Raw genomic sequence first — 14,367 nt, forward strand, 5'->3', positions numbered from 1 at the left:
CCTCAGCAGCTTCATGTTCTGGTTGTTCAAGCCTGGCAATCCCAGGGAAGAGAGGGACAGCTCCCGGTAAAGTCCCAGAATTGCCCATGATTGGCTTAGTCTGGGTCACATGTGCATTCATCAGCCAATCGTATAGCCTTGAGAATGAATGAGACATTTTTTATTGGCTGGATGTGATGTGCATGGCCATCTTTGGATGGTGAAGGTCAAATTCATCCCACTTGAATCCAATAGCCCTGAGGTGGAGATTTTCCCCTGGGGTAAGTCTATAAGCTTTATTTAAAGATGGAGGAGATGTGGCATCTGGGAAGAGAACAGGAACTGACCTGCTCCAGCCATCTTGGGACTATGCAGAAAGGCATTCAAGGGGTCATAAAAGGCACTTCAGCTAGTCTAAAAGTGGCAGCATTTATCCCCAGCCAGCCTTGAGACAGGGGACGAACCACGTGACTTTACTGAAGTCCCCTCCCAGCCAGCCTTTTGGGAAGGCTCCAACCAGGACTCATTGTTCTGGCAAGTCCCCCAAAGCCTTGGGAATAAAAAAGCAAAGGAAAACGCAGGGCCATCTGCTAGGGACCTTGCCTTTCTTCCTCCTCATCGTCTTCTTCGTCGTCTTTTAATTATGAAATGTCTATCGCTAGATTATTGATCTCCTGCTAGTAAGAGCTCCTGGGGTGATATATGGCACATGAGCCCACTCCTTTAATTCCACAGCACGATTGAATATTGCCTTCGATGAAGCGCTTATTAGTCATGCATTGGAGAAGAAGTGAAATAGCTTGTAGCTCTGGGGGGGGGGCCTTTGGGGGAGAACTGTCAGCACTGGGGGTGGAGTGGAGGACAGACACTTGTGTCAGGGCAGAGGGACAGTTTGTCCCTATTAAAACCTTCCACCCTTGGATAAGCCACCACTCCCAGTATTTCACTCAAAAAAATACTATCCCCTCTTCTTGACAAGGTACCTGAAGTTCCACCACTAATTAGGCCATTCCTTAGGTTTAAGAAGTTACCCATAAAGGCCACTGCTAACATGGATATGAATTTTAAAACCATGATTACAACCATGCTAGTTGCCATTTGTTGAGCAATAACCCTTTCTCTGTCTCTTTCTCTCTGTCTCTGTCTGTCTTTTTTTCCCCAGAAACAGTTTTAGAGAAACCAATCACCAATAGACGGTCAGGGCCATGACTGGCCCCATTTGGACAAACACTGATCTTTGAGCCTGCGGGCTGGACTGACTATATGTTCCCTCTAAAGTGACACGTTAACCCACTAGCACAAAGTTGTAGGGAACTGGGGAGAAGTAGAAAGGCAACAACTGCTTGGGATAAGGTGGAAGCAGACAGATTTTTAATTTGCTTAATTAATTGCTTCAACCCCCTCTTCCTTGATTCTCTTATCTGAAAAGTAGAAAGGCTTGTGGTATTGTGGTCAGGATTTAAGGGGATAATTCATGTAAAGCCCTTAACAAGGGGACTGACCCTTAGCAAAATGGCCAATAAATGTTGACAGTTCTTGATATTAGTATTCATATTAGCCACTTCCGTAGGTCTGTTCATTTCTGTATTGTATACAATAGGAATTCCATAAATGCTTATAGGATTAATCCATTTGTCCTGGCTCCCATGGTAAAAGTCTTGAACCAAACCAATAGAGATGCTTTAATCCCCATCTTGCTTTCATCCATATGTCAACTGGAGCCACCCAGAAATAATGCCAATTGTGATCATGGTGATGATGGTGATAGCTCTGATTCCCAAAGCAAAGCTTTTGATTTGGGCTCTCTGCAGGGGGTTAGGTGAGTTAGAATTGCTGAATCCCTGGTAAGGTGGATGGAGGTGGGAAGAAGGAGGAAGATCCCACCTTTTAAAGAACCTCTAAGACACCACCTATGGAATGGTCTATGCCCTCATGCCCGCTCTTTCTCACTTCACTCAGGGACCAATGACCACGTGAATCAAATGACAAACAAGCCTGAGCCCATGATATAAAAAATAAGCGAAGCTCTATTCTGCAGCCTCTGAGAGCATTCAGAGTCTGGCCCCAGAGTTACCAACCTCATTTCATAAGCTGCTCTCCCTTGTTCTCCCCATTCTGGCTACACAAACCTTCTTTCTGTTATTCAACTATATCACTTATCACTTTTTTTTCCAGCTGAAAATCCTTTTCCATGGGCCCTTTACATGGCTGATTTTGTCTCACCTTTCTTTCAGGCTTTATTTTAAATGTCACTTCTTCATAGATACTTTCCTTAATCGTTCAACTGAATGCAGCCCTCTTCTAACCCAAGTCACTTTTCATCCCAACACCTTGACTATCATCTTGATATCAAAGAATTAAAATCAGTGTCTGACTTCTTTGCTCGCTTTCTGTCTCCCTTACCATAAAGAAGGGAGAAGAGATCAGACTACTTTCATTCATGTTGTTTCTCAGAATGTAGCACACGGTAGGTGCTCAGCATGAGATTCTTTGATGGAAGATGTCCCCATGATGGGAGTGGGTGCTGTGGAGCCTTGCCCCACTGGATTATGGAAAACCATCTTCCCCAGTGGTGAGATTTTGGGGTTTGTCTGCAGTAGGAGATTGAGAGGAAGGAACATCTCTGGTTTAAAATCCCCAATCAGGGTCACAGGGAGAAGCTGGACATCTCTTAAGAGCTAGGTGCAGGAATTAAAGGAGAACGTGGGGTGGATTGCTTGCCCTTGGGAAGTCAGCCAGAGGGAGGGGGCTGGCTGAGGAAGAAAGTCAAGTCAAAGGTCCTGGGGGGAGCAGCTCAGAAAATGGAAGGTGGGGCAAGAAAAGAGGGAAAGGTACAAGGAGGAAGGAATTAATTTATGGGAAGAGAGAAATGCAGGAGCTAGGGAGAGAGAAAATCATGGAGAGAGAGAGAGAGAGAGAGAGAGAGGGAGAGAAAGTAGAAAAGAAACAATAGAAAAATGCTTTTCATGGAAGAAGCAGTCTGGGTGAGAGTGAAGGAGTGAAAGTCCAGTGCATGTACCAGCCTCAGGCCAGAGTCCAGCAACCTCTCATTTCAGCACTCTGGACAGAGGCCTGTCACCTCAGACCCTGTCACTTATCCTAAACCTTGTGACCTTGGGCATATCATTTCCCTGTCTGGACCTTGTTTTTTTAACAGTAAAATGAAGCTACTTACACTACCCACCCAGGGGCATTGCTCAAGGGGTGACGTAGAGGAACTCTCAGTGAGAGTCCCCTGAGGAGTCTTAAAGAATATTGATGCCTGAACCCAATCTCCAGATATTTTTACTCAATTGGTTTGGGACAGGACCAAGGCATTGACATTTTTAAGAAACATCCCCAGATAATTCCAATGTGCAGACAGTACTGAGAGGTGCTGATCAGTGTGAGGGATTTGTGGCTAGAGAAATCCAGCACTGTTTTTTTTTTTTTCAGTTCCAATGTATCTGTTGTACTGATAGAAAAAAGTGGGGCCCAGAGAGAGAGGTGATCTGGCCATAAAGCCAGTGGGACAGGCACCTTGGATGGTGAGACAACTTGGAAGGGACTCTGTGCTGGTACAAAGGCATAGCAATGCTTCCCCCCATCTCCCTGCCCAGGGGCCTCCCTGTCATAAAGTCAGCCGACACCCCCAGCCCCATGGGAAATCTGTAGACTCAACTCACTTTCCGCATGGATGACCTCCAGCCACGAAGGAACCCAGACACGTTAAATTCTCCTTCCTCATTTGTTCTCTGACCCATTTCACATCTGACTGCTTCTCAGCAAACCCACCTGCCGTCCTCCAGCCCAGCGAGGGAGAGGCAAGATGAATTAAAGTTGGCTCTCCTGGGATGTTGACCAAATGCCTCATGCTTGGGTTCAAATGTGACTTCTCTGAATTTCGAAACCAATAAGCACATCAGTGAGAAGAATCATCACCAACCTTCTCAGGGTCTCATCAGTGGCCAAGTCTTTCTGCGTGAGAGGAGGGTCAGGCAGGGGTCAAGGTTGCTAACTCTGCTCTCTGACCGTCCAGGTCCAAATGTTGGTTGCCTCTCTGGGGACTTTATGGCTTCACAGGACAAGCCAAAAAATCTTTCCAACCTGGGGTTTCATCGTCTGGAAAATAAGATAATAGGACCTTCCTCCTAAGCTTCTCATAAACTCTTTTTTGAACTAAGTCTTGAGTATGGTGTAAATGCCTAACAAATGAGGAAGAAGAAGCAGAAGGAGAAGGAAGAGGAGAAGGAGGAGGAGGAGGAGGAGGTGGAGGAGGAGGAGGAGGAAAAGGTGATGATGATGATGATGAGGGTGGTGGTGATGGTAATCATGGTGATGCTTTATTCTCCTGATGAGTTCAGTGACTTGTGACCCATTATAGATGCAGTAACTAGAGAGAAGTAGCATAGAGAGGGAAGTGGCTTCTGAGGATCCACAGAGCAAGCTAACAGTAAAGCATAGATAAGCTCACTCTCCTTACTCCATCCACTATAGTCTGAGTAGATAATCTCATTAGTTGTCTGCAGCCCTGAGGACAGGTTTGTGCTGGCCCACCCACCAAGCCCAGCATCTGCATGGAAGTGAAGAACGTCATGCATAGAGAACAGAATCTGAGCTTTTCACCAGCAGGCTGTGCATCTCTGAGCAAGCCACTCCCACTCCCCAAGCCTCAGCTTCTCCTCTGTTCAATGGGAAGAAGATTGGGCCAGTGACCACTGTGGCTCCTGAAGAACTGATGTCTTGGGGCTCTCTGAGATGTTGTCTGTGATCTGTACTTTGCAGGAGGTCCCAGGAGCTCGAGGATTCTCTGGGGGCATTTAACAGCTTCTGAATTCTACTGTGGAGGATTCTACTGATGTCTGGGGAGTTTTCTGGTAGAAAAGCATATTTCAATAGATGCAGACTCAAGAGGTAGGCTCTCTGGAGACAGAGGAGCCTGGCAGGATGAGGATAAGAGGAAATCTCCAGGGCTCTGTGGGTCCTGAAGGCTGCAGGAGGGAAAGCCATGGAAGTGCATGTATCTCCTAAGCCTGCTCGACAAACCACTTAGTGTTGGAGCATTTGCCTGGGTGGTTCGAGAGAATGCTCCAACCCCTCCCCCACAAACAACACAGATGGGAGACTCTGGGAGCAAGGGGACTCACCTGGACAGTATCTCTAGGAGGTGGGGAAGTCAGGTATCCAGACTCAGTGTCCAATGCATACTGCTGGTTTCATTGTTATTTCCATGGGATGGGGAGCCCTACTTTGTGCGGGGTTCTCTGGGCAGGGTTGTGGGACAAGGACCTGGTCTTGTTCTGTGGAGCCTGCCAGTGAAGCCTGCAAGAAGAGGCACTATGACAGTTGGATCAAAGACCAGGCATTCATGATGTTAGAGGCAGAGGACCAGGCAAGCACACACAGATGGCCCAAAAAAAATGCCAAGGACTGACCATGGGTGGCCTGTGTTCATGCCCTGGCTCTAACACTAACTGTCCTTTAACTTTGGAAAGGCCTTTGCTGTTTTGGGGGTCAACATAAGCTTCTTTAGCCACTTCTCTTTCAGCTCCCATGCCCTTTGTCAGACTTTTTCATTGGCAGGGACACAGAACAGGCAAGAACTGAAGGTTTTTTTGTTTTTGTTTTTGTTCTTGTTTTAATGACAGAATGGGTAAGGACTCAGGAGGAAAGCAAATTTCCTGCTGTCCTCACTCCCCTGTCCTCCTGCGGGCACCTAGTGTCTGCTTTTAGAAAAAAAAAAAAAAGGCAACAATGCACTTATTCAGAAAAAATACCAAGAAAAAAGGGAGGGAGGCATTTCCCTCTCTTTGTTTGGGTTACTTAGATTGTAGAATCTTTATTTCACTTGGTGATTAGAATCATGGGACTTGGAGTTAGATTGCCCAGCTTTGCAGTCTCAGCTCCGCCACGTCCCAGCTGTGCAACCTTGGACAAATGAGTTGACTTCTCTGGAGCCTCAGTTTCCTCACCTGTAAAATTGAGACCATCACTTCCCCTCTGTGAATGTCAGGCTGCCCTCCCCATCTGTATTGGGAATCAGTAAGTGCACTAATAATCAATGTTTACTTATGAGTGGATTCTCCTGCTTGATTTTTTAAAAATAGTCCTAATAGCTAATGGGTATCATGTGCTCACAGCATGCCAGACACTGTTCTAGGCTCTTTGCATGAATTGACTCAATCGACGGTTCTACAACCCTATGAATTACGTGTTGTTATTAGGGCAGTCACCTAACAAATGGGGAAATGGAGGGTCTGAGAGATTCAAGGCCACCTATTTTTAAAGTGCAGATCCTGGAAATGGACCAGGTTTTGTTCACTTCAGAGTTGGCTACTTACCCGTTTTCCCCTAGATCTCCTGACACCCAAGCCATAGCCCGGAAGTCAGCTGTTGTGAGTCCCCACTTGTCCCCCAATTCCCCACCTGAGTTTGTCAGCAGAGCTCAGAGTCTGTTTCCCTCTCCATGCACACTGCCCCCCTCTGTGTGCTGGCTGAGTGATCTTGCTGAGCCCTCGGTGGGGCACTGGCCAAGGTCCTGACTGATTATTGACAAATTAAAAATATAAGCTATTGACCAGACACTGGGATGAAGTCCCGGAGCTGAGGACCAGAATCTCAATGAGGCCGCTGAGCGTGGAGGTCGATCCTGCAGGTGGAGGAGGAGGCGGACAAATTGCCCCATGCCTAATGCAGAGTCTGATGCTCTGGTTAATAACTGCCTGGTGCAGAGTGGGGGCAGGCCTCTGCTTGAGTCAGCTCACTTGGCAAGGGCGCCACACTCTCCTTACATGATCCAGTGGCCTCACTGGTGCAGGAATCACAACCCTATTTTACAGAGACACATAGATGTTGCCTAAGATCACAAACTAATAAGTGGAAGGGCTTGGGATTTGAACTCAGATCCTCCTAACTATAAAGCCTGGAGCTCAGAGACTCAGGAAACTATTATTTCAATTCTTGACTCTGTCTCTTCTCCCTTCTCATATCCTCTCATTATGTGACTTTGGGAACATCACTATGCCTTTCTGAACCTCAGCTTCCTCTTGGATAGAGGTGGATAATAATATCTGTCTTGCAGGACTGCAGTAGGGATGAAGTAGAAGGTGAGCGATGGTGCTTTTTGTTCTGGACATTTCTGCATGCCTCTCTGGATCTCTTGCTCCTTCTCCATCTGCGGTTTGACTCAGGTAGCTGACTCATGGACAGTATCAGCAGGTTCCCTTGCTCTCTGGCTTCTGGTATGCTCTCTGGCTTCATGTCAGGAGATGAAGGAGCGTGAGGTTGAGATGCTTCTACCCTCTGCTCTCTTCCTGCCTGGCTCTGGCTCTGGCTTTGCAGGGCCTGAGTTGCCCTATCCAATGCCTCCCCTGCTGTTGGGCAGCTTTCTCCCACAGGAGCAGCTGTGGCTCTCCAGAATCCGGTGTCAGTCCCTGTGGCTGCTGTAATTTCAGGGACAGCTAATCCACAGCTTCTGTATCATCTCTGTTGCTTTCCTTCCCCATTCTCACTTTTGTAAGGATCCTGTTCTTAAACTCTCCTGAGTTACCCCACTGAGTGCACCATCTGTTTCTTGCTAAGAGCCTAATGATCCACTTTATAAACTGTAAAGTGTGGTCTGCATGTAAAGGGCTATCCTTTAAGTCATTGGCATCACTGTTAACCCCAACAGCTAAGAGTCTCTCTTTTCATTCATCCATGTTAACACTCTCTCACTCTTTATTAACACCCATCCTGTTGAACAAACATAGCTGTTTGTATAGTGACTGTCTCTGATGGACCATGAGCTCCTAAGGGCAGGGTCTGGAGCCAGGACTGTCCCTGGCCATGCACTCCCTAGAGCTGGGCCAGGGAGCAAGGAAGCCCCTCAGGGAGTGTTTTACAACCAAGTGAAGGCAGCTTAGATGACTTTCTTGAGGTCACACAGCAATAGCCTGACATGGGACTAGAACTTGGGTTTCCCAGCTCCCAGACCCAGGATCTGAAAATGTCTATTGAATAAATGAGTGAATAAACAGAAGGATAGAGGAATGTTACCCCCACAGCCAACAGATTAAAAGTGCTCCTTCCTTAACCTCGGCAACGGTTCTCATCCAGGGGTGATTTTTGATTCTCTAGGAGACATTTGGCAATGTCTGGAGATGTTTTTGGTTGTTACAATTTGGGAAGCTTGTTACTGGCATCTGATGGGTAGTGGCCAGGGGTACTGCCAAACTCCTATAATGTGTAGGACAGCCCTTACCACAAAGAATAATTTGATTCAGAACATCAAGAGTTCCCAGGTTGAGAAACTGCCTTCCCCATATACACCTTTTGAGTTCCTACGTATCTAATTGGCTCCAAATTAAGGGCAGATTTTTAAATTTTTTACTGGATTGGCTTAAAATGTTTCTTTTTAAAAACGATTTTATTTATTTATTCATGAGAGACACACAGAGAGAGGCAAGAGACACACGCAGAGGGAGAAACAGGCTCCTTGCAAGGAGCTTGCTGCGGAACTCGATCCCCGGACCCTGGGATTATGACCTGAGCAGACACTTAACCACTGAGCCACCCAGGCATCCTAAAACGTTTCTTTATTATAAAAGCAGTATGTTTATAATAGAAATTTATAACATAAAAATATAAGGAAGAAAATAGAACACTGTCCCCAAATCTCAACCCACCGTTAATTTTATGATGACAATCCTTCCACTAATATTTCTTCATTGACAGAGGAGCATGCAGCCACATGCTCACACACATACCAAAGTCATTTTGAAAATGCAGTTTTGTGTATGGCATTTTCACCATATTATGTCCTAATCATTAGCCTTTAAAAGCTTTTCTAGGGGCCCCTGGGTGGCTCAGTCAGTTAAGCATCCAACTCTTCATTTCAGCTCAGGTCATGATCTCAGGGTCCTGGGATTGAGCCCCACATTGGGCTCAGCACTGGGCATGGAGCCTGCTTAAGATTTTCTCTCACACTCCCTCTGCTCCTCCCCCCAAAATAAATAAAAAAATAAAAGAGTTTCCAATCTCTGTGTCTACAATTTCCCCTGAGAATGAATCCCTGGAAGTGGGGTTTACTGAATTAGAAATTGAATTAAGGCTTTTAATAAGTAACTAGGAGCTTTCTAAAAAAGCGGTTCCCCTTTCCAAGGTGGTCAAGGGTCCTCTCCCACCTGACCCTTGCCAGCACAGAATCAACTCAGTGAAATCTGTCTCAAACCAGCAGTGTTTCCCCAGTGGGGATAACCGTATACGTTCTCCCATATGTTCATCCCTCTCTTACATTTCTTTCTTCTTCTGAGAGTGGTCTGCTCATTTCCTTTAACTCTTTTTCCATTTTAGTGATTTCTATTTGATATGCAAGAGCTTTGTAAAAAAAATATTAAGGGCACTAACCATTTGGTTGCCATAAACGTCGCAAATATTTTTTCTTACGTTTGTCAATTGGGTTTTAATTCACGTACGATGTCTTTAGTCACACCAATTTATGTTTTCAGTTTCTTCAGGCACACAAATCTATCCAATTTTCCCATACCTCTGGGATTCATTTCTTTGTTCTCCTGCTTAAGAAATGGCCTTCTCTTCCCCAGCATTGTGAACTACCCATTTAACCCATTTTTTTCTTCAAATGTTTATTAATTTTTACATTTGACTCTGGATTTACAAAATCTACCCGGAATTTATTTTGTTGTATAAAGTGAGAGTCTAGGCTGATATACCTCACCACCTACCCACCCTTCCATCCAAATACGGGCCAGTATTCTTGAGGGAGGATTGGTAATGTGACACAAAACATATCCCTCCATCTGCTGAAGCTTGGGAGGGTCAGGAGGATTGCTCTTCAGCTGTCAATAGCACAGTGACAGTCCCCTCAGGGGACCCCATCCTAGACCCTTCCCTGGTTCTCACAGAGCCTCGGAAGGGTCCACCACCATGGAAGCCCCAGGAGATGAGGCGCCTTCTGGCCTCCCTTCTTTGGGGGATTTTGAGGCCCGCCTCATAGATGAGGCCACTAAAAGGCCCGTAGGCTTGGTGTTCGCCTATCCTATACACCTGCTGCAGCCCTGCCTATATCCCAATACCTTTAAAGTTTCATTATTGGACTTAAATTGGATACAAAAAGCTGCCAGGGTGAGATGCTTTCTGGGTTTTCCATAAAAGCTGCTCTGGCCACATTCTTCATTACAGTGTTCTGTGTCACCAGAGTGAGGGAGTGGCCAGCAGCCTGGTGGATGGAAGGAGATCAGGTTGGGTTTGGGTGTCAGGCAGACACCCCTGAGCCCCAAAATACCCACTATGTGACCTCAGGCAAGGCTCTCCCTGCACCTTTGCTGAATGCTATGTGTTTTATAAGTTAAATGACAACTGTCCCATCTCCCTGAAGGCATGATGAGCCTGGATGAAGTAACGCATATAGATTGCTTTCCACCATGGCTGGCACCCAACTGGCCCCTGCTCAAGAAATGGTAGTTACAAACATCATGCCATTGTTTTCCATTTTCAAAGGAGGAATGCTCCTGTCTCGCTCAAGGACCTGGTTTGCTTCTGTTTATGAGATAGAGAGAAACACAGAACTCCCTGTGCATGACTTTCTGGATTGATTTCCAGGAACACGTCACCTGGGGAAGTGGTCAGTGAAGAGGCTAAGATAATGTCTTATCATAAGCTCAGGGTCTGGAGGCTCTGAGGTAGTGCTCCCTAGGTTCACATTCCCCGCATACCTCTGGCAGAAACACCTTACCCTGCCCTGTATCCCCCACCCTCAAGGCTCACTTTCCTCATCTGGAAATTAGAACTCATATCTAGGAGTCTCAAGGATTAAATGGGATACTTAAAAAAAAGTTTCTCCCAGTGGCTGGTGTATGGAAATCACCCCATTTCATAGAACTTTAGAGTTCATTCATTCATTTATTTTCTGATCTGTGAATTCCCTGGCCTGTGGTGGGAGCTCAATTAAATAATGATTGAATGACTGAACGAGTGTGCAGAGCATTTATCATGTGTCCAGTTCTAGGCCAGTGACTCCAGCCAGTGGTTCAGGATTTTAGAGTTACTAGTGTCACCAAAGAGACATGCCTAGGCCACCAAAGAAGATTATAAAGGAGATAGTGATCCCATCTGGGGAGAGCTTGTAAGAGCAGATGACACCTAACATGGGTTCTGAAGCCAAGCTAGGAGTGTGCTGGGTGGTGCCTGTACTTGAGAGACCACTGTTCTGAGTCTTATGTCAGCCTTGAGAGATGGGAAGACATTAGCTTCCCTTTGCACAACCAGGAAGCCTGAGCTCCTGGGAGATCATGTGACTTCTATTTGGCTACACAGATAGAAGTGGTTGAGACAGAGCTCAGCTGTTGAGCTTTTGGAGCCAAGCTCTTTTTAGGAGCCACCTTGTACCTAATGTGGATGCCCAGATAGGGAGGCATGAGTTTTTAGCTACAAATATAGGAAATATCCCTCAGAATCTAGTCCTTACCCCCAGATTACACTGGCTTCTTCCCTCCGTTAACAGTTTTGTGATTTGTTCTGGATTCATTCACATAAATGGCCTCAAATCCTTTGAAAATCTAACCCCCAAGTCCTGTTTCTTCTCCCACCCAAGGAGCTCTTGAATCTGTTCACCTCTCTCTGCTGTCACTCATTTCAGGCTTGGACACAACAATGAATTTCTCATTGGACATCCCAGCTTCTGCTCCTGCCCCTTCATGGTCTTCATGACAGTCAGAGAGATGACTCCAAAGCACAGATGTGATCACATCATTCTCTCACACCCTCCATGGTTCCCACTGTCCTCAGGATGAAGTCTGAACTCATGGCCCACAAGGACCTGACTCTTGCTGAGCATTTCAGCCCTGTCTCTGGTTGCATCTCTCCTCTGACCCCCACTGCTCTTAGCTACATCCCTGTATCCATTTCCTAAAGGCATTCTGCTTACTCTTGCCTCTGGGCCTTAGCACATGCTGTTCTTTGCACTCTTCCTTTCCCTCATCATCACCTGGTTACCTCCAGTTTCTCTAGTTCATGACTCACTTCCTCCAAGAAGCTTTCTCTGACTCCTAAGTCTAGGTTCAGCTCGCTCCCAACCTCTGGGACTGCCCTCATTATGGTGCATATCCCACTACAAGGCAGTTGTCTCGTTGCCCTGACTCTGCTTTTCAAAGTGTGTGCTGTGGGACAACTATATCAGAATCACCCAGGATCCTGTTAAAATGCAGATTTCTGAGACCCACTCTAGGCCTCCCAAGTCAGCATCTCATGAAGGCGATTCTTTAGAAAATAAATTTGTTTTGATGTTTTATTATCCAACTTCTCAAATACAGACAAATGCAGAGAGAAAAGCATAAAGCAACGCTATTTATTCCAAGTGCTGTTCAGAAGTAGAAGCAGCAGAATTCCCTGAATGATCATTGGATTTGCAAAATCTGGTCTTGGACTCAGACCTACTGAATGAGAGTCTCTAGGAGGTTGCCCAGAAGTCTGCATTTAACAAGCATTCTGGAAAGTTCGATGCCCACTCAAGTCTGAGCTCCATGGCTATAAAGAACCGCCATAGATCCATGGTCTACATCAACTATTGTCAAGTCAGGGCCCATCTTGTTTCATCAATATGCCTCCTCCCTCCATCTGCTGCCTCTTGTATTGTTTTGGAGCAAATCTGGATGCTCTGTCATTTCATCCTTGGGTAATTCTTTGTCTACCTCTAGGAGATAAAGACTCTTTTAAAAATATTTTAAATGATAACCACTATGTTATTATCACCTTGTGTGGTTCTAACATGCATTCATGTCAGAAATGCTGCCCTAGATGGTCTTTTGGCTCTGTGAAGGTGGGTTTGGGGCTGTCTTAGTCACTGCAGGCACTTTTCAAAATTCTACTGAAGATCAGCAGTTTGGTTGGAACTTGGAATAGCTAGGAGACAGAACACAGGAAGAGTTAAACTTTTCAGTGATGGAAGGAGCCAGACTTCATTGGTAAAAAGAATTTTTCCCCTTTTTTCGCTTCTGCAGCCCCAAGCCTGGAGCTTGGCACTCTGGGGAAGGCACCAATCAGATTGTTGCCTGCATGTTGGAAAATATTTATGTCACCTATGAAGCTGGGAGCACACTCAGTGGGCTTCCCAGGGCCTCCTGATAGACAAGGTCGCATCCCAGCAGCTGGGAGGAAGGAGGCGTGCCGGCCTGGCAGCTGTGCTCCGTGCTGGAGGCTGCCAGCAAGTGTGGCAGCACACGTTAGAGGGAAACACACTTCCGTGACCTCCAGCTCGGAGGCAGTCGGGGCTGGGAGGATGCCTGCTGTCTGAGACAGCTCTGGGGAGCCACAGGCCAGCTGGGGGGTGGTAAAGAGGCTGAGAAAGGAGGAGGGAAGCATATGGACAAGAGGATGGATGGGGACCAAGTAGGAGTCTAACATTTATGGGGGGGGGGGCTGGCCACCATGACAAGTGCCTTATAGGTTATCCCAATGAATCTTGGTCATATCCCCTGAGATGGGCAAGGTCCTGCCCATTTTACAGATGAGGAAACTGAGATTTTGAGAGAAATGGTGAAACATGATGCTGCGACTCCACCTCTAGTTTATCTTTCTCAGATCCTGCTTAGCAAACATTCATCATTAGACCAAAACTCCCATATGAAAAAATATAAAAATGAAAACAAACTACCATTAACTATCAGTCTGTCTGTTTACATATCCATCCATCCATTTCTGTCCATCTATCTAGCTGTTGCCATTTATCAATTTGAATTCAACAGTGGAGTTCCATTCTACAGAATTGGAAAGACCTTCAGTTTTGATACCAAAAAACAGCAAGCTCCTAAGTCTGTTTATCTGTAAGCATAGAGCCAGGATTCCAATGGTCAGCTTTACATTTCCATCACTCCCATCAGGATGTATGTCTTGCCCAGTTGTTCTGGAGCCAAACTGCCTAGGTTCAATTCTCAGTTCTGCCACTTATTCTGTGGTTTTGAGCAAGTTGTTTTATCTCTCTATGCCTCAATTCTTCACCTGTAAAATGGATATATTAGTAGAATATCTAGGATAAGTTTTGAAGATTGAGTGAATATTTATAAAATGCTTAGTACAGAACCTGGCACACAGGGAGCTATATTATACTATATTATATATTTGTTGTCCCAGTTACCCTATGTAAAAAATTACCCAAAAACTCAGTGGCATAAAGCAACTACAATCATTTGTTATGCACATGGATTCTGTGGGTCAGAAATTCAGACAGGCCACAGTGAGGCTGGCTTGTCCCTATTTCATGATGTTTAGAACATCAGCTGGAAGACTCGAAGGCTGGGAGAAGGAATCATCTGAAATATCACCCACTCCCATACCCGACCATTGATGAGGATTGTAAACTGAGAGCTTAGCTGGGACTATAGCTTAAGATATCCATACATGTCCTTTCATGGAGCT

Source organism: Canis lupus, chromosome 26 (assembly GCF_011100685.1).
Source record: "Canis lupus familiaris isolate Mischka breed German Shepherd chromosome 26, alternate assembly UU_Cfam_GSD_1.0, whole genome shotgun sequence".
Classification (NCBI taxonomy): Eukaryota; Metazoa; Chordata; class Mammalia; order Carnivora; family Canidae; genus Canis; species Canis lupus.